This window comes from Macrotis lagotis, chromosome 8 (assembly GCF_037893015.1).
Source record: "Macrotis lagotis isolate mMagLag1 chromosome 8, bilby.v1.9.chrom.fasta, whole genome shotgun sequence".
Taxonomy (NCBI): Eukaryota; Metazoa; Chordata; class Mammalia; order Peramelemorphia; family Peramelidae; genus Macrotis; species Macrotis lagotis.
This window is the reverse complement of record NC_133665.1, coordinates 138160762-138188507: the sequence shown is the minus strand read 5'-3', so window position 1 is coordinate 138188507 and position 27746 is coordinate 138160762.

The window sequence follows — 27746 nt, the reverse complement described above, 5'->3', positions numbered from 1 at the left end:
CCATTCCTTTGGCCCAGGGCCCAAGGCATGTCATGTTTTCTTTACTCTGTGGACATTGGTATTCCAAGAACATTTATTCATTAGCTTTCTGCCCCCTCACTTCACTGCAATGCTTTAGTGAGACAAGACTTCCCAATCTCTCTGAAGCACAACATATAATAATACCTCCTGGATCTCTGTCTTTTTATTGGCTGTAACGCCATGCCAGTAATCACTCCCTCCTCACTCCCAGCTATTGTGCTCCTCAAGACTCAGCTCAAATACCACTCTCTGTAGAAGGGCTTTTCAATAGTCAGTCACTGAACAATCAATGTTAGTCAAGGAACAAGCATTTATTTATTATATACATATGTTGTGTAAAATACAAATAAAAGTAAAAAAGAAAAACCTTTGAGGAATGCCTTTGAGGAACTTTTTATTCAAATGGAGGAAATAACAGAGAAAAAGAAAGTTAGGGAAAGGAAGAATGGAAGTATAGTATGCAATGTTCAGTAAGAGTTTTTAAAACTTGGAAACTTTTAGCAATAAATGAAGAACAATAAAATCAAAAGATCATGGATTTCAAGCCAGGAGGAAATTAGAGGTCTTCTAGTACAACCCACTCATTTTTATGGACAAAGAAACTATAGAGAACTGATTTATCCAAGGTCACACAGGTATTAAGAGGCAGAACTTGGTTTGAAACCCAGGTCTTCTTGACTTCCAATCCAGTATCCTTTCCATATGAACTTGCCTTTTCTCCCTAATTTTAAAGTTAATTTTAGAGCTAGCCCCTAGTTTTAGAGATGAAAAACCTGAGACTCAGGTTCCTTGTCCAAGATCACATAATAAGTAGCAGAAAAAAAAGTCCTTTGAGTCCAGCTCCAGTGATCTTTACTTTTCGTACATATTTCCATATTCTCCATATAGCCTAGCCCAGTATCATGTACTCAATAAATATTTGTTGGATTAATGAATAAATGACATGGATAAAATCACAAGCATTTTATTGATTTTTTTGTCTTGATGGTAAACATCAGGAGACTGAGCCCAGTACTTGTTACATAAACATAACACGATCTTGAGCCATAAATATACTTTTCTGGACCAGAGATCTGTGTGGCAGAGTTGATTTAGTGCCCCAAGAAAATAGACGGTTTGCTTCCAAGGTTGTTAGTTGAGTGAAAGTGATTTAAGGAAAGAAATTAGTTGCATGTTCTACAAGGGAGATGGTAACTGAGAGGGAAGAAAGTGAGAGATAGAAATAGTGAGATAATGGAAAGATTCAGAGATATACAGAAATTCAAAGACACACACACACACACACAGAGAGAGAGAGAGAGACAGAGAGACAGACAGAGAGACAGAGACAGAGACAGACAGAGACAGAGACAGAGAGAGGAAGAGGGGGAGTGCAGTTTGCAGAGCAATGCAAACTTTGTAATCAGGGAAATGAATCCCAACATTTTGAATGTTTTCAGTTGGGTCATTTAATGCCTGTAGACAACAAGGCTATCTATCCTTAAGGCAGATAGAGTAGGTGGTTGCTCACATGAGATCTCTGCATGACTCTTGATAGATACCTTCTTTCCCCCCTCCTAAAATATTCCTGGGTTACCTGTCATGCCTGAAATCTATTACTTTTAATTGAAAACTAAGAATAGGACCCTGCTGCTGTGATCAGGGTATACATGGATGAACAGCTGGGACAAGGAAAAGCATAGAGTGGGACTCAGGGAAAAGAAAGGAAGTATGAGAAGGAACCAAATACCAGTGGTACCAACTTCAGCATTTTGTCAAGAGTCAACCTTATTTAGCACTTGAAATCACTTGAATCCCCATTTCAAGAAATCTCTTCCATAGCCTTTCACAGTGCCTGAAATTCCACCATTCATGTCTTGAGTTATTGAAGAGCTCTGAAAGCTCCTGTGAAAATGTAGGGTAAGAGGTAAGAGGAAAATGTAAGACAAAGATTGTCATTATCAGCCATTGTAAGGGAATGGTCTTCTTACCACTTCAATGGACCAGAGGGTCTTGTGACCCTGGCCTAGAGACCTTATTTTTGAATAGTATTTTTTTAATTTTCTGGTTTTATATGTACAAAAACCATTTATAGTTTTTAAAGGAATTTCATAATATCATAAAAATTCTGTGAAGTAAACAGGCAGGGATTCATGTCACCATTTGATAGATGAGGAAAGGAACCTAGGACTAAAGAGAGGAACTAATTTGCACATAGTGATTCAGGTAGGAAGCGGCAGACTTTGTGTATAGCCCAAGGTAGTGTTGATTAAAATTTAGCAACCACTCTTGGAAAAAAAAATTTCAAGTTTGATTTGCATTGTTTATATTTTCCCATCACTTTCTTGAATCTAGACATTCAATAAACCATTAAGTCAAGCCCTGATTTTTTTGTAGTATTTGAGTTTTAAAAACTTCCAAGTTTTAAAAATTCTTACTGAACATTTAACAATCAGCTTTTAGAGAGGCTGAACTCTGGCTTCAACCCTTGCTCACTATTTCTTCCAGTACAAATGGAGAAAAGACTGGATTTGGAGCCTGAGGAGATGGGTTTAAATTCTACTCTCCTCCTTTACTGCTTGTATGAGTTTGTACATGTCATTTTCCCTTCATTGAGACTCAATTTCCTTTGCAGAAAATGAAGTGATTGAGCTAAGTTATCTCATCCTTTATGCCTTTGCTTCACATAAGTTCATTCCTGAAAACTCTTTATCTTTCCACAGGAAGCCACGGGAGGAAAAAAAATTCACTCTATAGGTAATTGAAGACCCTGATTTTTGTTCCCTCAGTTCTTTTTTTCTTTTTGGCTAAAGTACCTCTGTATCCTTGGACAAATTATTTAATTCCCTCCCCTTAGCTGTGTGACCTTGGGTAAGTCACTTAACTCTGATTGCCTCACATCCAGGGTCATCTCCAGTTGTCCTGATTCATATTTGATCACTAGACTTAAATGGTTCCAGAGGAGAAAGTGAGGCTGGTGACTTAGCACAGCATCCCTCACTAATCCAGTTCATGAGCTTCTCATGGCATCACCTAGCATGGTATCACATGGCATCATCATGCCATGATCTTCTTCAAGAATGATGAGGAGTGGCTAGGTGGCGCAGTGGATACAGCACCAGCCCTGGAGTCAGGAGTACCTGAGTTCAAATCCAACCTCAGGCACTTAATAATTACCAAGCTGTGTGATCTTGGGCAAATCACTTAATCCCATTGCCTTAAATAAATAAAAATTTTTAAAAAAAGAATGAAGGAAAACAACAACAAAGTTTCCTCATCTGTAAAATGAGGGACTTGGAATAGAGAGTCTCTTTTGGATTCCTTCTACTTCTAGATTTTTAATCCTTAACATTTGTGCATTTTTTCAATCATTCTTTGTAGGACAACAGCTTTGAACCCCTCAGCATCTTTGCCTTCCCCTCTTCGTGTCAGTTCTTTTAAAATGAGGTGCCCCAGTCTGAACATTGCACCCCAGATGTGCCCTGAGAAAGGTAGAGGACAATAGGACTCTGGCCTCCTGTGATCTGAGCACCAGACATGGAAATGATTATCTTTGCCACCACTAAAGCCTATCCCTTCCCCTTGTGTGATTCACTGTAGATCCTAGACATCCCTCTAGCTCTTCTGCCTTGACCAAGGTGACTGGTCACATAGTTCCATGGGATCATAGAGTTAATGATGGATTGAAGGAAGCTTGGAGATCAATGAGTTCGTCTTTATCATTTTGCTAATGAGGAAACAGAGCCTTGATGAGATCACTAACTTTCTCAGGGTCACACATCTAGTAAATGTCTGAGTCTTTTATGACACCATGGCTTAGAACAAAATCTCCTCTCTCTGATTATGTGGCTAGAAGGATGGCTTCTCTCCATATGAACAATAAAGGGAGAGGAATCAAAATATTAAAAGTGACATCTACACCCTTGAGAGTACATTTCCTCACCCCCTTGGCATTGAGGGATGTATTTCTACAATAAATGTCTCCTAGGGCTATGCCACCAGTTCCCCATCAGGACCTTTATGCCTCACTAGCTAACTGCTTCTTTGATGGTTGATTTGCCTTCATTCACATTTCTACAAGAGCCAGAGGGTTCAGGGAAGCAGGAGACTCAGCTGCCTTATTTCCCATTGCATGTGTTTCTCAAGGGTCCAGACCCAAGTCCTCCATGACAGATCTGGGTCCCAGGAGTTGGGAGGGTTTGCCTTGGGTTTGGACCAGTTGTCAAGTACAGTCAAATCAATTCCTCTAACATCTCTTACATCTATCTCCTTTTGTCCACTCATTTATCTATTACTCTGGTTCAAGTCTTCAAAATCCTAATCATCTGGTCCAATGCAGACTCTTTTAATGGCTCAATAATCAAGACATGAGATGATGATGAAGGCCTGCACACAGTGGTGAAATTATTGGTAGATGGTAAACTTTCATTAGAGGCATTGTTCCAGCAAGTCTGGCTGATCACCTACCTAAGATCTTGAAAAAGGAATGACTGCACTTGCCAAGTTATTAGAATAGAGACCTCTTCCATTGCTAAGATTCTAAATGAACCCCAAGCAGCCCCAAGAATTGATTATTAGTTTCTCCCCAAAGGGAATTTCCCAGTAAACCTGAATAAAAAGTAAGATGAATGGCCCTGTGAAAAGACAGATTTAGGCTGAATTATACTATTTTCCTTTCAACTTTCATCATTTTTATATGGTGACATTACACAATAATGGGCTTATTAGGCTCAAAGGAGGCAGATGACCAAAGGGGTCTTAAGATGCTAGAGAAAAGACTATGTAATGGGAAAATCACTAGATTTAGAGTTGAATTACTGAGGTATGACTCTCTGCTGCACCTTTTATTTCCTGTGTGAATCTGGTCATATCAGTTTTTCCCTCAGTGGCTCAGTTTCCTCATCTGTAAAATGAAGAGGGTAATGTCTATGACACTCTCTAACTTTAAATCTTCTGATCAGAGGGAACCAGGAGGGACAGAGAAGAGAAGAGATATCAAGGCCCCATAGAAAAGACAGAATGATAGAGAGGTGACTGTTCTTTCTATATGCTCCTCAAGTTCTCCATGTGCCTGTGTAGAGTGATTGGCTGGATAGTGAAAGCTCCTCCTCAGGAGAAGGCAGAGGTATTTCCTTGACCATCAAATATTTGAAAGAAAATTCAAATGTTTACATGAACAATTTGGGGGCAGCCAGGCTTCTGCCTACCAGAGGTGGTAACTAGTGGTAAGGGTAATCAGACTGGACTCAGGACCCCAAAAGAAACAAGGTATCAAAGTAACAATATGATGCCATAAGGCCCTACTATGATGTAAAGGAGGACTGTGCCTATCTAGGACCTTCTAATGGCAATGAGCTACCTTTCCCAGGTAAAATACAGGCATTTTAACTAAGGTCTTCAGTTCCTGTAAAGTATGAACAGGTAGAATTTCAGACCATCTGACAGGCAATGATGGGGATATATAGAGGGAAAGGGACCTTCTCTGATTTTTCCTATCAAAGTAGTCACTTACTATAAATAATATACAGTATTACACTGATGGATAACAAATTGATTCAACAAAAATCTATTAAATGTCTACTATGTTCTAGCACTCTCCACTAGGTTAGATGCTGGTGATATAAAAACAAAATCAGAATGGTTTCTACTTTCAATGTGCTCCCAGATAAGTGGGTGCCTCAGATGTACCAAATAAATGTAGTCACTTTCATGAGCAACTTGAAAATCAGGAAAAAAGTATCTTGAAGTAGTACTTGAGCTGAACTATGGAGGGTACTAGGATTCCAAGAGGGAATTAGGAGGCTTGGAGCTTTCTAAACATAGAGGACATTCACAGAGGTGGGACATAGCTGTTATATATGAGGAATAGCAGGTAGGCCAGTATGGCTGGAGTATGTAATTGGGAAATGAGTAGAGGATGTAGGTATCCTCCACCAGGTGAAAGATGAATTAGACAGGGATGTAACTTGCCATATAGGTGGAGGGTGAATTGGAAAAGGAAGAGCAGAAAGGCTATTATGATCATTGACATGAGAGGTGATGAGTGACTGAACTGGGGGTTGAGGGGTCTGTAAGTGAAGAGAATAGGTTCCAGAGATGTGGAGGTAGAATTGACAAGGCTTGACAACCAGTTGAATATGGAAATATTTGAGGATGACTTCTGGGCTCCTAATCTGGTTTTTAAAACCTAAGGGCAGGTCTATAGACTTAGCCTTTAAAATTTTTATATTTTCATTTGCAGCCTAGTGTCCAGCTTTGAGAGGAACTCTGGAGATCTGTAATTTAGAAGCGAGAATAGTATCTCTAGCGTCTACTTCAGTGATTCATCCACAGCAGGAGCTTATTCAATGCTTGTTAATTGACTGTCAAAAGGTGGTACCCTTGTCAGATTAGGAGGGAAGAGTTTAAAGAGAAAGAAATGCATTTAGCTTTGAACATGTTGAATCTAAGATACCTATGGCTGGAGCTATCCAGCAGGCAGTTGGTGATAGCATAGAGAATTTAAGCTCAGAAGATAGAAGGCTGATTACATTGAATTTGGGAGTCATCTGCATAGAAATGAAAGGTGATGGGTTTACAGGTGAATTAAGAGGGAGAAAAGAAGCCCCAGGGCTATACTCTGGGGTATGGGAAATTATTCTTAATCTTTCTAGAGAGAACGAAAAGAATCCAGCTGACTAGAAGTAAGGGAACCAAGACCACAGTATCTCATCATCCCAGGGGCACAAATATCTGGAAGGAGGAGCTGTCAGGAATGATCAGGAAAGATGAGGACTGAGTTGGATTTAACAATAAAAAAGTCATTGTTGACTTTGGAAATATCAGTTATAGACAAGTTGTTGGCCTACTGTAGGGAGTTGAAAAGTTCGAGTTAAGGATTATTGAAAACTCTGGATGTGAGAGGGAGTAGAAGTATTAGGAAGGCAGCTTCAAAGTGATTGGAAACTACCTCTTGGATACTATTGGACAGAAGGATTGGTCAAAGTTGTTTTGGGGGGCTGTTATTTTTAAGGATAGGAAAGATATGGGAATATCTGTGGTAGTAAGGAAGATGCCATTGAATAAAGAGATGCTGGAAATTAGGGAAAGAGCAAAGAAACTGAAGAGGCAAGATCCTGTAGGAGGTGGGAATTAATATCAAGGGCACAAATAAAGGGGTTGGTTTTGCCAAAAAGAATACCCACCTCAGTCTCATAAACTATGTTAATAGTCAGGGAGCTCATCCTTCATATAGTCTACTACCCTATAACTTCCACTATCCTTCCTTATAGTCTACCTCCCTATAGCTTTCACCATCCTTCCTTAAAGTCTACCTCCATATAGCTTCCACATTTTGGTTCTAGCTTTCTTCTTTAGCCACATACAGGAAAACTGTTTCTTCTCCCATTGTAGACTTTCCATTATTTGAAGACAATGATTGTGTTCTTGCTAAGCTTTTCTTTTCAGTGTCAAGATTCTCAGATCCTACAGCCATTCATTCTTCATCCAGAATGGTTTCTAGGTCCTTATAGCATCCTGATCTCACTCTTCTGGACATGCTCTAGTTTGTCGGTGTCCTACTTAAAATATGGCATCTAGGACATAACCTAGATTTAAGCAGGTACGATCTGACCATGGCAGGGTTCAGAAAGAATTTATTCTCTTATTCTGAATACCCTCCTATACACGTAGCCACAACACAGTGTTTGTATCAGACTTGTGGGCAATTAAAACCTCAAGTTTGGTTTGTTTGTTTTTTAACCCCATCTTTTACTTGTACAATTGATTTTTTAAGCCTAAGGGCAGATCTATAGATTTAGCCTTTTAAAAATTTTATCTTTTCATTTGCAGCCTAGTGTCCAGCTTTGAGAGGAGCTCTGGAGATCTGTAGTATAGAAGAAAGAGAGAAAAGTATCTCTAGTGATTCACCCACAGTAGTGCTTGTTGATTGATTAATTGTTAGATCCGAGAGAGACCTTAGAAATTGTGCAATTCACTCAGTTGAGAGATTGAGAAATCTGAAGACTAGAGAGGATATGCCAAGAAAAAAAGCCCAATATCTTTGTCCTCTTTGTCCTACAGCACTTAATACTGAGTGATTTAGTCAGAAAAGGAATTTTAAAAATTGAAAAAAAGGAGATTTAAAAGAAATTTGGGAGTTGGGGAATTTTTTTTCTCCACCTGAATGTTCCTTCTGTGAATGGGAGATTTATCATCACTTCTTATATGTGGAGTTGAGAGACAATCCCTGTAGAGAGAGACTGCACCATGGCTATAATTCATTTGAATGCCCTGACTGGTTTTTACCTTAGTTCAGGTTTCATTGTCCACTCTATTTGTGAAGAAGTAAGAGAGAGGTATTCATTCATTTCATCACTCATTCATTGTCACATTTAGTCAGTAAGAATTTAGTGAAAGCCTGCTATGTACAAACACAATGCTAAACATTTAGGGGAACAGGAAGAGAAGTTAGACCTGGGTCCTGTCCTTCTCATTTTTGTACTATTTGTAGACGCAGGGGTGAATGCTAATCATCGATATTTACATACTTTTTTATGGGAACATCCAATATAGGGCAAAATTTAAAGGAATGGTGTGTTATTTACTAAACTTCAACTGTTAGCTGTTTGGAAAACTACAGAGTTTAAATGTAATCCCCATCACTACATTATCTTGCAGGCAAAATAGCAAACTTAACCTAGATCTTCACTTAGGGTTAGAAGTTTTTTAGGACGCTGCTTTAGAATCTTGCCATAGACACTTGGGGGTTTCAGCCAGTTAAGTCAGGTAACTATTTCAGGCTCAACAATTTGCATATAGTTTATCCCAGAGAAGTCATTTTCTTCCTTGGCTCTTTGAAGTGCTGGCGTGCTCTCACCAAGTCATATGATAGAACACAGCATCTAGCAGAAACTTTTGAGTCTATCTAGTCCAACTCCTCACTCAAATCCACTCTAGTCCCAGAGAGAGGTGGGAGGACTTGTCCAATGCTAGACAGCTAAGAAGCAGCAGAGACTGTACCAGATCATGGAGTCATAGCATTTAGTGCAGTGAAAAATCTAGTAAAGTCCCCTTATTTTCTGGATGAGAAAATTAAGGTCCAGTTGAAGACTGAAAAATAAAAATGTTTATAGTCACACAGATAGAGCTAAAATCTCAGCAGGATTGTCAATCCAACATTCTTTTCACTGCAGAACACTTTCTAGACTTTCCTTGGGAAAACTTGGCTTTATTTTTGGGGGGATTGCATTTAGAGTTGGGGTTCTTACCAACTATTCAAATTCAGACTTTTTAAAATTCAGAATTTTAAAAACTATTTTGATAACTTCAATATAATTGGTTCTCTTTGTAATTCCTTCAATGGAGCCTTGATATCCTTCTGGATGATTCATTTTCACCCCCAGTAGATTTTTAACTCATGTAGATTCCTGGGATTTTATGAACTGGCCCTGGTTTCTGTTACAGAATGTTTATTTCTCTAATACTACTTATGTAACTGTGGGCAAGTCATTTCATCTGACTAATCTCATCTATTCTAACTTCATCTATTAAAGGGAGATAGTTTTACCTGCCTCACTGAGTTAATAAAACTCAAATGAGATAGTTTATATAAAACATTTTTGCATACTAAGTGCTATATAAATGGCAGCTATTAATATTCTAGGAGCCAAATCTTTTGCAACTAGAATCTTCAAGACATATTTGACCAGAATTAATCAATCAGCAAGCATATATTAAGCACCTACTGTGTGCCTGCATTTATTAAGTGGCTATACTATACTATGAAACATAGGATACAAAGACAAAAATGAAATGGTCTCTGCTTATCTTTGATATGAATTAAAGATTTAGACTTGAAAGAGACCTTAGAGACCATTTAAACTGAAGCCTAGAAAGAGAAAATAACTTGCTCATAATTGCACTGTTTTCAAGTTGCAAAATCAAGATTTGAACTGGATTTTGAGCTTATCACTCTTTTCAGTATGTCACCCTACAACATGGAATGGGATGGGTGAAGAGGCTAAAGCAGAGGAATAATTGTTAGGGGAAGGATAATCCAAAGGAAAGTCAGAATAAAATGACCCGTCTTCTCTGGGAGAATGCTTCTTTTTCTTCACTTTTTCCAAACAGAGAAATACAGTGGTTTGAACTATAGGAAAGTCAGAGAATCACAGGTTTATTGAATTGGATCTGGATGGAGGTTTTAGAGGTAATTTGAGTCCAGCCCTCTCATTTTATAGATGAAGAAACCAATGTCTTGCCCAGTTCTTGGCATAGTGCCATTGCTTAATAAATGCTTTTTTGATTGATTACTTCAGGTTACATACCTCAAAAATACAGAACAATTGAAAGATGAGAGTTCATAAACTGAATTGTTCAATGCCTTTATTCTTGCTTCAGTATATCTTAACTCTCTAACTGCATCATTGTCATCAGTGAGCTGTTTAAATATAACTAACAGTGTAACTACGCCCAAAGGAGGAGTCCAACAACATAGATAATAGAGGGAAATAATTAAGCCCTTAGGAAAACCTAAAGAGACTAACAGTGGCCATGATGTACAGCTCAGTAGAAGTCAGAGACCTGGACTGTTGACACAACTCAGCAACATAACTGTTCCCAGCGGTAGAGCATAAAGATGGAAGGAACAGCTGCTGGGTAACAGCACCAGCGGGAAGACTGAGACTCAACAAATTAGAGATGGCTTAGTTTATGACAATAGACCCAATTTTCAGGTCAATTGTGTGATTGTGAGTCAGGTTGTAGGTCAAAGTTGCTAAGGCCAGAGATCTGGAAAGACTAATGAAGATTCTGACTGTGGTTTAGGAAAAAGCTCTACTGAACCTTGAATTCAAACAATCTGAGGAAGTCAGAGCATCTAGATCCAAATCCTGGGTCTGTCGTTTCTGCCTGGGTATAGCTTCTCTGGACTCAGTTTTCTTACTTGTAAAATGAAGAGACTTAATGACCTCTAAGAGTCCTGGCAGTTTTTTCTCTGAGATTGCTAACCCTGACTCTGCCAGAAGACTCAGTGACCTTGGGCAAGTCACTGTCCAGCTTCTTTGATGCTCATTTTTCTGACTTTTAAATGCAGTATTTTCCTACATTGGGGCTTCATTATATGAGGCAAAATGCCAGCAATGATAAACATCATTGTATTCATTTATTTGACTGCATCAACAAAAAATAATAATATTTCCACAGCTTGTCTAGTTTTACAGAATTCAATGCATGTTTTCACATATATTACAGAATGACTTTCATTTCTATAATGCATTTTATTATGTATGATATAGAATTTCCTCATAACAAAGTTGTGAGATAGGTAGTAAAGGCATCACTATCCCCATTTAATACATGAGAAAGCTATTAACTCAGTGAGGGCAAGTGACTTAAATAGGTAGGAAGTATCTGATCCTGGATTTCTTGATGCTAGATCTGGAACTCTCTCCACAAATCCACAATGGATTCTCATTTGCAGTTTTTTTTTATCAACTAGGGAAAGTGTGAATTACTGTCCCTTTTTCAGATGAAGGAACGGAAATATCAGAAAAATAATATGTCTAGCCCAAGTAAATGGTGAACAGGGCCAAGAACCCAGGTCCTCACATTTCTAACCTAAAGTAATTTGGTTTTTCCCCCAACGACAGTGACATGGTTTCTACCAGATGAGACTTCTCTAGAATGAACAGAAAAAGGTACAAAAGATGAAATACAGGAATTCATATAACTTTGTGTCTATCTAAAACATTTGTTTTGAGTTCTTGTAGATTATATTATCTGTATAAACAGGAATATCTTGATAAATGTTTAACAACAGACAGGAAAAAAGCATTGATGACACTCTCAAGTTAAATCTGCATTATTAATATTTTCTACAGCACTTTCATAAGTATAGACTATCAATAGAACAATAAATCAAGCCCTGATTTATAGTATCTGTCAATTGCCTAGGTATAAATGCTTCCAATGAAAATCTAACAATTGACTCTCGGGAGCTAATATGAGCTTGCTCCATCTCAGCCTTTTTATGGATATCTCCTGTCTTTATTACATGAAGAAGCTTCGTGTAAAAAGGCTTCATGAAGAAGACTTTTATGTATATTTTTATCATCACTTTTATGCACACTTTATATCATCCCTAGTGCCTAATCCAACACAATGCACAAAGTAGATGCTTAATAAAAGTTTCGAATTTAATTATTTGTTGATTAGGCAGTGTTGGATAAGCCAAGCAGCAGAATTTTAAATGCAGCATGGAGAGAAGATGTTATTATTCTCCCTCCTTCCATTTTCCTTACTCCTTTCTTCTCTCTACTATCCTGATAATTGTGAGGAGAATATGAGATAACTGGTGTGAAATCAATTTGAATTAGTTCAGTGGGATCTACAAATTTCAGATGCAAAAGTTATTTAGTTATTTTGCTGAGTCAGTTGAGTTCTATTACTCAGGAAAATCTTATAATATCAACAATTCAGTCTCCATGCCTATTTCACTCCTGTTCACCTGCCTGCCTCAGGTTCATGCTCAAGACTTGTCCCTGTCTCTGATGACCTAATGAAGTACTATGGCATTCTAGCAAGGCCTTCATGTGAAAAGTGGTAGAAAGACATCCCAAAGGAGAGGTAGTTATGTCAAATGGACATAACTAAGATGTCAGATTCATTATTCACTTGGGATCTCCACATCAGCTGGAAGAGTCGCCTTCTGTTCCTTATCCTCAGACTGCAGGAGCTATGAAGGATTTGCAAAATCCTCCGATGGCCTGAACAAAGCCAAGGGATGAATTCACCAGATGGTGTTGGAAATCAATACTGATGTTTAGAACTGCTCCTGAAGTTGCCATTTTTACAGAGAGGAACCCATGCTATCTTCATAGACTCAATGCCAATGGCAGACTCAGCCTGTGCTCAGAAAAGTTATTAGCAGGTCACTAGCTATAGAAAATTATGAGGTCAGGAAGAACTCTGAATCTCAGATTTGGAAAGAGATATAAACATTTCCCAAGAGTTCCTATAGGTGGGGAGAGTGATAGACTTGTCAAACTCTCCTTCCCTCCCTCCCCTCCCCCTCCCCTCCTCCCTTTCTCTGTGCCCCTTCCTCTCCCCCTCCCTCTTCCCCTCTCCCTCTCTCTCTTTCTCCCTGTCCCTGTCCCTGTCTCCCTCTTCTCCTCTCCCCCTCTCCCTCCCTCCCTCTCCCTCTCTCCTTCTCTCTTTTTCCTTCTCCTTCTCCCTCTCCCCCTCTCTTTGTGTCTGTCTGTCTCTGTCTCTGTTTCTTTCTTTCTGTCTGTCTCTGTCTCTCTGTCCTTGTCTGTTTGTCTCTCTTAGGCACAGGATTAAATGACTTGCCCAGGATTACACAGTTCAGAGTCTCCTGATAGCACCAAAGCTGGTGCTCTATCCACTTCATTACATAGCTACTTCCAACTGGTCAAATTCACAGACACAATTCACTTCATTGCTCCTTGACCCCTCAGTACTTCGTGGTTTCTATCTATGTAAGAGGCAACATTACATAATATGAAGAACACAGGATTGGAAATAAAGACGTCTGGGATGTAATACTAGGCTGACCATTAACCAGTAATTTTATCTTCTCTGTTTTAGTTTCCTTACCTGTAAACTCAGGAAACTGGCCCAGATTATCTCTAAAGCTCAATAGTCAACAAACTTTTATTAAGCACCTACTGTATATCAGACAATGTGCTAGGTCTGAAGGATGCAAACAAAGGCAAAAAGCAGTCCCTGGCATCAAGGAACTCATAGTTTAATGGGTAAGACAACACATAAAAAGAAACTGTAAAGGAGTGGGGATGGAGAGGGAGAGGGGACACAGCATCATGGAATCCTGCAACTGAGACAGGAAAAATGAAATGTCTTTCTTGGGTACCCCCCTTAAATTGTGGAGGATCTGGGACTGAGCCAAGAAATTTGAGGAGAGCTCCCTGATGTCCAACCCCCCCCTCCCCAATCAAAGGGAGGGAGGGTCCTAGGGGAATAGGGCACTAAGGAGTCAAAGGAATCTTGCTGGATAATGAGTTTGTGGAATTATAAAGTCTAGAACAGTCAGGCGTGAAATGATGAAACCAATAGACTTCATGCTCCACAAGCAGAGGGGATAGCTTTTGTTCTCATATCCGTCCATCATCTGATGATTGACTCTCCACTCTGGTTCTTAATGCAAGTACAGGTCTAATGAAAGTGTTTTTCTAAGGCTTTGTCCTCCCAGTTTTTAGCTTTAGAACTGTCTTCTACTTTCCACCTTGTCGTTCATAGTCAGATGAATAATTCATTGACTGAAAAATCAATGGACAATCATGTCATTGACTTCTGTCCCTCCTGAGACTGATGTCACCTCTGTGAGGGCCTTGGGGAAAGTCTCCTAGGATAATGAAAAGAAAAAAATGATGTGCCATTGTAAGGTCTTAAAGAGTACAAATAGGTACCAAAAAGGGATTTTCAAGAGATGGTGTGGTAGAACCTAAACATCAAGAGATCTGAATTTCAACCTCAGATTTGTCACTAACCATAGGTAACTCTTTAAGTCTTGTCTGTCAAATGGGAATAACGACACTGTTTTGCCTGTTCCTCTGAGTTGTTAGGAGGTTAAGAGGAGAAAATATTCCTGACACTGTTTTGTAAATTTTGAAATAAATATATAAGATTCTTCTTATTTTAATGCTTGCAAATAATGGGTCTAAAACTTGACAGTAACAGGCTTTTTGTATCATGAGAGTTCTTGCTTTTCAATAGTTTATCCATCAGCTAGACTAAGAACTGGGAAGACCCGAGCTCAAATCTGGCCATTTACTAGTTGTGTGACCCTGAGCAAGTCCCTCAATTCCTATTTGCCTTGGTTTTCCCATCTATAAAATATGGATAATAATAATAATGCCAGTACAACCTTCTAGGATTGTTGTAAGGATTAAGTGTCTTATATACGTAAAGCGCTTTTTAATCCTTTCAGTAATAAATAAATGCTGCTCATTAGCTTACAAAAGCCAAAGCCTCCCATTGGAGACCGGGGCCATTTCCAGTTGTCCTCATCCACATTTGACCGTTGGACCCAGTTGGTTTTGGAGTAGAAAGAGGCTGGTGACTTTGCACAGCCCTCCTCACTTAAATACAATTCACTTGCATGTAACGGTATTAGCTCCCCGGTGTCGTGATCCTCTTCATGAACAAAGGGCAAACAGCAACGACAAATGCTAGCTACTTATTATTTCCTGTAGGCCAGAGGGGTCAAACATGTGACCAGATTGTGGTAGAACCAGGTTAAAATATAATTGGGAAATGTTGAACAAAAATAGAAATATAAGCAAACATAGACAGCATCACATCCAAAGACCAAGTCAATATGTGGTCAGGAAGGATCAGATTAGTAACGCCATTTCTATTTGAATTCGACACCTTTGTTGTCATCTATATCCCAGGAAAATCAGTGGATTAAGAACTGGAAGACTTCTTTTAGGAGTTTCCTGTCCAAATCTCTCATTTTTGTATATAAGGAAACAATCTAGAGTTGAACATCTAGTCCATTGGCATAAGGGGATACGTAACTGCCTTTGGGCTATTGCCATTATTCCTGTGAAGTGGGTACCACTAAATGAAGGGAGAAATCATTTGTGAAGAGAAATGGATGAGTATGGAAAGTTTTGTTTTGTTTTGTTTTTGTACTGTTGGGATCTGTTGTCACAGGTCAAGTTTACCCATGACTGAAATAACTGGCTTAAAATTTAAAAATTTAATCAGTCTGGTCATGGTCCACAAACCTTGAGGGTCTGGCTGGTCACATGCTGTTTTATTTTGCCACCATTCATTTTGGGAACTGAATCCACATGGAAATTTGGAAGTGCTGTCTCCTTAATGTGCATATATTTTTTTGCCATGCTCTCCAGCTTCCCAATAATAATCATAGACTGTCCTGACCTTAGGAAAATCAAAATGACAAATGACCCAAAGACTGAAAAGATGCAGGCTGGTTCTGAGAATGACATAGATACAAGAACTCATATAATAGATGATCATAAAAATGAGGTGCACCAGTTACAGAACAAGAATGAGCATTAACATGCTATCTTTACTCAAGACATCAACTCTACCTCCACCTCAAAAGAATCTTGGGCTCCATGTGTAAAATCATCCTGGATATTGGTCAGTGAGCTTTTACCTTGGCATCTCCATGCCATCCTCACATCCAAACTTTCCAGCTACCTTTTATGCAGTCTTTTCCCATTAGAATGTAAGTTCCTTGGGGGCAAGGACTCTTAGTTTTTATATTCATATTTCTTGTGCTTAGTATCAGAACTTACTAAATACTTCTTCCCCTCTGTCTGTGTCTCTCTTCCCCCTCCCCATCTCTCTGAGTCTCTCCATCTCTCTGTCTGTTTGTCTTTGTCTCTATTTTGGACCGTCTCTCTCTGTCTCTCTCTATCTCTGTCTTTCTGCTTTTATCTATCACAAATTGATGACTGCTGCCTTTCTGGTTCTGAACTTTAAAGTACAAAGGCAGACTTGCATTCTGTTAGTATAACTAAGGGATTTATTGCTGGCATACAAATCAATTTAGAGGACAAAGGGGGTGGAATTCATGTACCTAACTGACTCACCATCAACCAGCATCTTGTATTGGTTCTGGTTTGGAGGGATGAAACCACACATAAACTACCACCTCTCTTCTTCTCTCCCTCCATCCTTGATTCTCAGTGGCTCCAGGAGGTAGGGTCTATGGGATTTAAGCAGTCAGAGGGAAGCTCATATGGATGCATTAGTCTAGAGAAGTTAGAACTCAGAAGCTTTTGATTATACCAATGTTGAGAAGTCCAGCTAATATAAATACAGAGAGATGGTAACTGTCCTCAAGTATCTGAATGGTTGTCAAGTATAGGAGGGACTTAATTTGTTCTTGACCCCAGAAGAAAGAACTTGGAGAAATGAGTGGAAATTACAGAGGCATGATTAGACCTGATATTAGGGAAAATTTCAAGCCATCCCAAAACTTAAGGGTTGCCAGTGAGGGAGGAGGGGTTCTCTTTCAGCAGACAGGTCTTCAAGCACAGGCTGAATGAGCCCCAAGATGGTGTGTTGGAGAGCATGTTTTTTTTCTGATGGGATGAACTAGAACAGTTGCTTGAAGAGACCCACTCCTGCTGAAATTTTATGCTTCTAAGGCTTTACCGAAATACTGAAATGATAGGATTGAATTGGGTTGGGATGTGTGTGTGTGTGTGTGTGTGTGTGTGTGTGTATGTGTATATGTATGTGTGTGTGTCTGATGTAGATACTGTCACAGATATATTAGCCCACACATTTCAGTTCATGGGCAAAGTTCTGCAGAATGTGCTTCCTTCCTGTTCAGTGGGTGCAGAAATCTCCTGAGTATGCTTTCTTGAGAGTGCAAGGGATGCTTTCACAGACTATAATAATTATGATAACAATAACAATGCCTTTATTATTATCATTATACTTATGGGCAGTTTATATGGCAAAGTGAGATAGTGCCAGGTCTAGAAGTGAGGACAACACATTCCTAAGTTCAAATCTGACCTCAGACACTTAGTGGCTGCATGACCCAGGGCAAATCATTTAACTCCCCTTGCCTCAGTTTCCTCATCTGTAAAATGAGTGGAGAAGGAATGATAAACCATTCTCAGTATTTTTGCCTAGAAAACTCCAATGTCATCACAAAGAGTAAGATATTATTGAAATGATTCAACAATAAAAACACCAGTTTTTGTAACCAGTAGTTACAATAATGGCTAACATCTGAATAATATTTTCAAGTTTGCAAAGTGCTTTACATATTTTATCTTATTTCATCCTCATTACAAATATTCTTGGTAATCCTCCATGCCAGGAATACTCTCATTCTTCACTTGTGCCTCATACAAACTTTGGTATCCTTCAAAGTTCCACTTAAGTTCTGCCTCCTACAAAAAGCTTATCCTAATCCTTTCAGTTGCTCATGTCCTTTGACCTGGATTATATGTGTATGTATGTCTATATCTATTTATCTATATTATATATATTTGTGATTAGGTTCATATGTATATATCTACATCTATGTCTGTATATATGTATATACATGTATATTATATAAACTAAATATATAGTATTTACATTCATATGTATTGCACATTTAGTCATCCATTTTCTATATGAACAATATGTATAATACATGCACATGTGTATATTAAACACATTTTATACATATTACATTTATGACCATTCATTTTCTATGTAAACTTCTTTAGTCAAGGGCTGTTTCCTTTTGTAGCTCCTTTGCCTAGCATCATGTCTATTGAACATAAAAGGTGCTTAATAAATACTCATCAAATGAATGAGTGAGTGAATGGATGTATGAATGAATGAATTAGTGAATGACTCATACACTAAAGGGGTAAGCCAAAACCTTTGCTTTAGGACTCTGCTGGGTGTCAAGCCAGCTCAGTAAGACCCCAGCTGGAGAACTCAGAAAAAGGCCAGATTGCTGATCTGGGCAGAAATCTGTTTGAGCAGTTAATGACCTCCAGTCACTTCTCATTTCCTCCTTACTGTTCACAGGCCATATAATGGGCCAGGCAGCCAAGGAAGCAAAGACCTATTTACAGAAAACAAATAGGCTTCTCTTTCCACTCTTCCTCTGATGGCTGACAACCATGCAGACAGTGAACTTTGCTCTGTTCCTAGGGGCAGTGGAATAGGTTCTTTATTCCCCATCATCTGAGAAACAAACAAAAAAACTCAATCTTGACAGGTGCCCCAGAAAATGCTCAGTGTCAGACTTGACAACAAATGCTTAATGGTTTCTCTTAATACTGTTACATTTTTAAAAGTGCATCTCTGTGAGCCAGGGCTGGTCTTACACCTAGGTAAAGTAAGTTACCTCCTTTCCTAATTGCAGAGGTTTCAGGAAGATGCAGACAGATACTCCATCTCTTTCCCATTGCCTAATTCTATCCTTTATGGCCTTAGAGATTTTTCTCATAGGACAACCCTAGGAGATCTGTTAAGGACAATGCTATCCACATCCACAGGAAGAAAAACAAAACAAAGAAAAACTACAGAATCTGAATGAACACTATGTTAACTTTTAAATTTTTAAAAATTTTTCTCTCATGTTTTTCTTTCCTATCTCATGGTTTTCCTTCTTTTCCCTTAGTTCTAATTCCCCATACAGAAAATGACTCATCTCTAGACATGTTAAATACAAATGTATATGTACAATGTTCACCAGGCGAATCTTTCATAATATGTAATTGGAAAAATAAAATAAAATAAAATAAAATATCATGTTGTGTACATTTCGCAATAATTGAATAGAATATAAACTTCTTGAGGTCAAGGACAATTTTTTTCTGTCTTCAGCTCCTGGCACATAATAGGCATTTGATTATGTTGTTAGTGTGGTTTGTCCTTTACTCAAAGGACATCATGACATCAGGGAGGTGATGCCATGACATGCACATGAACTGGATCTGAATGAAAATAAGTCACCAGTCTCACTTTCTCCTCCAGGACCATCTGGGTCCAGTGACTAGATATGAATGAGTATGACTGGAGATGACCCTGGATGCTAGACAGTCAGGGCTAAGTGACTTGCCTAAGATCACACAGCTAATAAGTGTCAAGTGTCTAAGACTGGATTTGAACTTAGATCCTTTTGATGCCAGAGTGGATGCTTTATCCACTGTGTCACCTAGCTGCTCTCATAGAAGGGATTTCATATATACTTGTTGATTGAGCATCTCTTGCAAAGTCCAATTAGCACTGAAAGGCACAGTTCTTTACTGCTACCTCTCACTTGCTAAGGAGTTTCAGACTCTTTTCTATGAGATTTTGATGATGATAATGGTGATGATGCTTAGGGCTGACCTTCCGCAACATTATAGAGTATGTCACATTTTTCCACTTTTTTTAGACCCCCCCACACATAATACATTGCTACCTTCTTATCATTAGACTCAACTGTTACTAACAATATTTATCTTATTCTAACCCTGATATCCTCTTAGTCTTTGTTGCAAACTTTTTGTGACTCTTTTTTCCAGTTTTAGAGTCCCTTATCTTTGTTCAACAAATATTTATAATGTGACTACTATGTACAGAATATGGAAAGACCCAGAATTCAGATTGAGAAAGATAATATAGGGGTGGCTAGATGGCATAGTGGATAAAGCACTGGCCCCGGAGCCAGGAGTACCTGGGTTCAAATCTGGTCTCAGACACTTAATAATTACCTAGCTGTGTGGCCTTGAGCAAGCCACTTAACCCTGTTTGCCTTGCAAAAACCTAAAAAAAGATAATATACAAATATAGATAATGGGAATGTACAACGTTATATGACAGCTGCATTCAATAATTAGAGGTCAAAACATAATGTGAAGGTTGAAGAGAGAGGGAGGCTTAGGGGAGGGAGAAGATGGTGAAGGTTTCAGTGAAAGTCTTTTTAAGATGGGACATTTGAATTGGGCATTTAAGGATGGGTAGGAATTCAACAAAGGAAAATGGAGAAGGATGCTTTTTCAGGCATAAAGAACACCTGTTCTGTTTCTGTTGGGGCAATTTGGGTTTAGCAAAGTGGCTGTGAATACTATAAAGATGTAAGGGAGAATAACTTAGAGAGCCAAGAATGGAAAAAAAGGTCTCTAAAAAGGGAGGCAAAGGGAGCTGAAAAGATGTAGCCTTGAGTTCACTATTTTCAGCAAGACTCATTGTTGTCTTCCTTAGTAAATTCTTGGTCCTTCCTTATTTTCAGGCTTCTCTTTGCTATGCCCCAACTTGCTCTGTGATTATCAGATGTCTGGGAAGTAACACCCCTGGGATGATGAATAATGTTGTCAGAATCTTGATGTTTGTGTTTAGACCCCATTGCTCATCCCTTCCTCTCATGCTGCTTTGCTAAAGTGTAATGACCTGAATAGAAGAAAGTTGTTTTTCCATAAAGAGAAATTCAAAGTCTTCTAACTGATCTTTGCAGCCCACCTTTGACCTAAGGTATAGGAATGTGTCCTATCCTCATCCTACCCAGAGGTCACAGAGAAGTAGAATGACTTCCCTAGGTCACACAATGAATGGTTAGTTGAAGTAAGACATTCTTCCACCACTCTGGATTCCTATTCTTTGTTCTGGCTTCATCAGACTTTTCTGTCAATATCATTGCTATTCATTACATTCAAGAGAAGATGTCTTTTTTGATTGTTTGTCTTGTGATCAACCTGAGGCTAAAATTTTGGGAGATAGAAAAGGAAGGAGAAAAATATAATCTCAAACCCAGGAGTTTACACTATAATTGAGAAGGCAACAGTAAGGCCCACAAAACTCTAGAATAATAGAGCAAGAAAGACATTAGGGATAATATAGATCAAACACCTCATTTGGTAGGGGGAAACACCTGAGAGGGGAGTAACTTGCTTAATTAGCATTATAAGTAAGTCAACAAACTGATAGTGCCATGATTAGAACTAGATCAAACCAAACTCTACTTCAACATATTACCCCTGCCATTCTACCAATATTGGATGTAGAATAGACTAAGTATGCAAGGACACCTGGAAAAGGTCAAAATGTCCTCCTGGAGTGCTGGCATAGCTAAACCATAGCTTATGTACACATATGCTCTTTGCATGTTTTTGTAGTACTTTTATATGATTCTTTAATAGTTTTGCTTTGGAGAACACTTGACAAGATTGCAAATGTAGGCTGACCAGAGACTTCTTGAAGGAGGTGGATGGGATAAGAGCTGGAATTTGGGGGTTGGCGTGGACAGAGAGAAGGGGGCCATCATTCTAAGTGTAGGTAAATCATAAATAGGAATATACAAAGATTCCTCAAAGAGCTTACATTCTAAAGGGGCAAGAGAAGAGATAAATACACATACACACACATAAGTATATAGATGTAAATACATTGAGTATTGGGTGATTTTGTCTTGGAATATGGAGGAGCATTGGGACCTAGAAGGAGGTTTCTTAATTGAGTAATCATTGGGCATCATTAGAAGTAGGGGTGGTACAGTGGAGACTTGGATTCTAATCCTGCTTTCATTGATAGGTTAATCCTTGTGGGATCTTCAGTAAGTCACTTAATTTCCATGGGCCATGTAAAATGAAAAAGTTTGATCAGATGACCTCTGAGGTCTCCTGTAGCTCTAGAGCTTGGTTGCTTTAATCATCATCAATTTTTATTTACTTTTCTCCTTCCCTTTCTATCTCCCAAAATTCATAGCCCTAGGCTCATCACAAGATATACATTCAATATAGACATATTCACTTGAATGTAATGAGTAGAGTAGAAAGAATATTAGCTTTGGAATCAGAGGACCTGAATTCCAATCTCACCTTTGGTGCTTACTCTCTGTATAACTTTGAACATGTTACTTAAACTTCTCAGGCCTCAGTTTCTTCAAATGTAAAATGGAATGTAAGTCTTCAGATCTGAGGTCAGCACTCTTTCCACTGAATCACATTATTTGAAAAAATAATAACAATGAATTCTGACTGTAGTTAAAATGACATAGCTTATAAGTATCAGAGCCAGGATTGGAAGCCAGAGATCTCTCAACTCTGTCCATCTCTTATTCTGTGCTGCCTCCTGACTCTACCCTATTTGCCTCCATTGGGACAAATCTATGGCTAGGTCTCATTTGTTTACTACACAAACTCATCAATATTGAAATGTTTGGAAAGTACTTTGTATTAAATCCCAACTAAAATCCCACCTTCTACAGGAAGTCTTCCATAATAATTCCTCTTAATTCCAGTACTTTCCCTCTTTTAATTCTTTCATATCTATCCATGATAGTTTGGTTTGTAGAGATTTATTTACTTGTTGCCTCCCCATTAAGATTGTAAGCTCCTTGAGGGGAGAGGCTATCTTTTGCTTTTTTTTTGTATCCCTATGCTTAGCATTTAATAAATATTTATTTGTAGATTGATCAATATCTGTCTTGCCTTCCTGTTCTACTCCAGATGATTTGTAAATATTCATTAGGAAGAAGGTTCAAGGGCTTCACCTCCACCCCCCAACAGATATTAAAACAGATGTGACATTTATGCTTAGTGGAAACAGCTATTTTCTTGTTCTATCCCTTAACATTGACCAGCAATCATCCCCAGTAGGTTTGCTTATGACTGCAAGGCTGGCAGATGCCACTTCTCTACACTAATGCTGCTTTGTCCTTTAAACATTGAATTGAATAGACTTAAAGAAAAAAAGGTCAGTGATCTATGCAGGACAGTGATATGTGTTGGACCTTGTTAAAAGACTGATATTTAAAAGCAGATGTAGACTCTAGGATCTAAGGATGGGAAGTGTTTTATCCCTAGTTTATATGGAACTATTTCCTTCTTTTCAATGGCTAAGTCACCAACCATTTGGGCCCACTTTTTCTTGGATTGCTGGCTGCCTATTAACAAATTCATTAAATCCTTGAAGGAGGAAGTGGAAAGAGCTGGTTGACTTCATTTGATTTTATCTTTGCCACCTTTGGTCCATCACAGCCAGCATTTATTATTAGAGAGAGAAACTTGAACTCAGGTCTTGGCATCAAGGCTAGCTATCTATACATGTTTTCAGGCTGCTTTTTGCTTACTTATTGCTCATTGGATTGAAAAGAATTGAGAGCAATCCATTTATTCTCTCTTTGTATTTCTGCCTCAGAATCTCTCTCTCTCTCTCTCTCTCTCTCTCTCTCTCTCTCTCTCTCTCTCTCGCTCTCTCATTTAGAAACTAATTATTTTGTCTGGCTAATTACACAGGAGGGTTTCAACAAATATTTCTAAAAATAGAATAAGAAAAGCCCTTTGGATCCTAATGGTTTACTTTGAATTATATATCCCTTGATTATTAGAGCTGGGGTGGACTTTGGAGATCTTGGACCAATCTGTCCCTTTTCTCCTCCTTACCACAGATGAGACAGGACTAGGAAAGACAGGACTAGAATCCAGGTCTCCTTCTTCCCAGTTTAGTGTTCTTACTATGGCTCCACATATACTTTTTCAAATGATTAAGGCACTAAAGAGCTCTGTTGATTCACATAAAATATCTGGAAGGGGTAATGTATTTATATTTTTTATAGAGGATATACTGGGAGAAAGTTGTTTTTAAGTCAAGTACTGGATTACTATTGATATTTGTTCTAAGCATGAAGGTCCAATAGGATGGGGTGGGTCAGGGAGAGTTATTATAGGGAATAAAAGCATTTTAGGGAAGAAAACTACCAAATGTAGACAAATAAGGAGTGTCTGTATTGACATGGAGTCATGGGCTAAATGTCCAGAAAGAATTGTTGAGTTAGAAATCAGAAGACCTAGATTTTAGTGTAAATTCTATCACTGGCTAACTGGGTGACCCTGGACAAGTCATCTCATCTCTCAACACCTCAACTTCCTCAATTGTAAAATTAAGTATTTGAACTTAGATAACATCTAAGGTGCTTTCCAGAGCTGATGTTGTATATCCTGAGGTTCCTTCTAGTTCCACTGTATATTTTAAAGACTCTGCCAGTGATAACATTTTATAATCTCAGGTGCCTCCAATTCCATTATATATTCTAAGGATCCTTCCAGCACTAAAATTCTATGGGTCTATGAGGCTTTTACATGCCTTAGGATTTAAAGAACTCTCCTAAAAAGAATATGAGTGTTTTTGTTGGTTTTAGTAAACTGAAAATTCAATATCAATCAATAGTGTTATTGATGCCCCAAAAGACAAATGGAATCTTAGACCATGTTTAGAAAACAATCATATTCAGAACAAAGCAGGCAATTGACCCACTGTTTTTTTTTGCCCTGGGAAGGGTTAGGTAGTATACTAAGCACATATATAATATAATTATAAAATATATTTGTTGTAATATAAATATCATATGATAAATATATTTATTGTTTTGTGAATAAAAATATTTACAAATATTTGATTAGATCCTCACAACAAGCCTGAATTAGACCATATGTCTTATTTTGTTTGGTTTTAGTTGCCATATTTGGAAGAGAACACTGATGAATTGAAGCATGTCCAGAAGAAATCTATGAGGATCCTGGTTATCATGTTATGCTAAGACTCATTAATTAGGGTTGATTATCCCCTGGAAAAGATGTGTTTTAGGGAAAGGAATGAATAGAATTGACAATGATGGAAGGTTATAGGTTTCCCCTCATCAAAGATCTTGAAGCAAAAGGGACATAACTATTCGTTGGTCTAGAAGAAGGAATTCTTTTTCATATATGGATTACATGAAGGACTCTGGTGAGAAATGGAGCAGGCTATGCAGATGCTGAGTCATGTTGATTGCTAATGTGGAAAATTCAGGATTTTGAAACTGTATTTATTTTTTGGATTTTGCAAGACAAATGGGGTCAAGTGGCTTGCCCAAGGCCACACAGCTAGATAATTATTAAGTGTCTGAGGCAGGATTTGAACTCAGGTACTCCTGACTCCAGGGCTCTATCCACTGTACCACCTAACCGCACCTGAAACTGTATTTCAATGGAGTCTTTGATACTCAACCTAATAATTGAGCAATTTTGTCTATTCACAAAATTTCACTCTTGAAGGGTCAGAGACTAGAATATTTTGTAACAGTGCCACGATTATAGAGTTCAAATCAGCCCTTTGGTTTGCTGCTCATTCCTATTATTTGAACTGAGATAATGGTCTGCTTATATTTGATTGGTGACTCATTCCACAACTTCTTATAAAATGGGGGAGTTTGCTATCAACTTCATTAAATTTTAATTATTTTGCTTGGTTTTCTAGACTCTCTATAATCAGATTTTATCTATTCAGCTTCATCTTCCATGACTGCTTTGTGAAATTCAGGAGCACTGGGATTTAGTTCTAAAAGATATTTATCCTAATATTCCATACACACTCACATACACACATACACACACACACACACACACACACACACACACACACACACACACACACATACACAGTCCAGGACTTGGTGTTCTCATCTTTAAAATGAAGCTGTTGTACTCTTTGACAAAAACTGCTAGAAAAAGTAGAAAAAAATTTGGCAGAAACTAGGTATAGAGCAGCAACTCACACCATATACAATGATAAAGTCCAAATGGGAACATGACTTAAACTTAAAGATGGCATTAGAAACAGAGAGAAGCAAGGAGACATTGTCTTTCAGATTTATGAAGAGAAAAATGCCTTCACCAAACAAGGAATAGAGAGGATCACAGATATTAAAGTGGACAATTTTGATTATATAAACTTTTTAAAAAAAAATCTGCACAAAGTGAATACAGTTAAAATTATAAAGGAATTCATTAACTAAGGAAAAAATTTTCCATTTTTTAATTTATAAAGGTCTTGTTTTTTAAGATAATAAGGAAATTATTCAAATGAATAAAAGTAGAAAATCTAGAAGCTGGATATCTATATTGCAGCCTGATCTAATCTCCAGGTTATGAGAACTTGTCTGACATCCAAGAACTACCTAATTCACAAATAAGATCTAATTCTCAATTCATTAAACATTATCCTGGAATTCCCCATCTTCCTCCAATAAGTTATCTTGTAATCCAAATCTGTCTTAAACATTTTGCATCTAGTACAGTTCCTGACAATAGTAGGAGTTTAATGAATATTCAATTAATTTAATTGATTGATTAAATTATCCCATGTCAGTAAACATGGTTCCAGGGGTATTTGACCCCACTTCTAACTAAATTTTCTTGACTTCTAACAGTAGCTCCACCAATTACAACTTCAAATCTGTCATTACCATGATGACATTAAGTATTATCCTTGGGTTTTTTTATTTGGATAATATTTTAATATAATCTCACAAATAGTTATTGATCACATACTCTGAATCATCATGCTAGGGTATGGAATTCCAAAGACAATAAGGATATCTCCAAGGATGTTTCATTATACTGGGGCAGGAGGATGAGGAATTAAATCATGCACATAAATTGACACAAAGGAATTTTAAGAGAAATTGCTTATAACTTGGGGTTTAAGAAAAGTTCCAGGTAGGAGGTACAACTGAGTTATGTTTTGAAAGGATGACTAGAAATATAGAGGTGTAATTAATTGAAAAGAGGGAAGTTTGGAGGAAGTTTGAGATTAGGGGAAATTTTAAAGAACTCGGTTTTAGATATGTTGAGCTTGAGATGCATATATATATATATATATATATATATATATATATTTATATATTGTTTTGGAGAGTCATCTTCATCAATAGAATTGATCTCATGATGAGCTCACCAAGAGAGAGCATAGAGAAAAATGAGCAAGTCTCGAGATATGTTCCCATTTAATAAGTGGGAGGAGGATGGTGATATGATACAAGTGAATCAGAAAGAATGATTAAAAAGTAAGAACATAATTAAGAGAACAGTGTCATAGAAGACCTGATATCTGAAAATGTGATACCAGTGTGATACCAGTACCAAAGGTTAAAAAAGAGTTTAAGAAGGTTGAAGATGAATACAAAGGTCACTGGATTTAACAGTTGAAGTCATTATTGACTTCTGAGAGAACCATTTCATTTAGGTGGAAGATCTAGAAGTCAGATTAAGGGATTGGAGAGATGAGACCTAAGGGAAGAAATAGTTATAATGAACATAGACAACCCTTTATAGGAGGTGGCTGTGAAAAGGAGAAAAAAAACATGAGAAAATGACACAGTCATGAAGAATTTTGTGAGTTTTAGTGACCTGAAAGTTCAATTTGGATGAGTAGTATGAGATGGTTATTGGAAAAAAATAATGAGATTTTGTGCTACATTTTAAAAA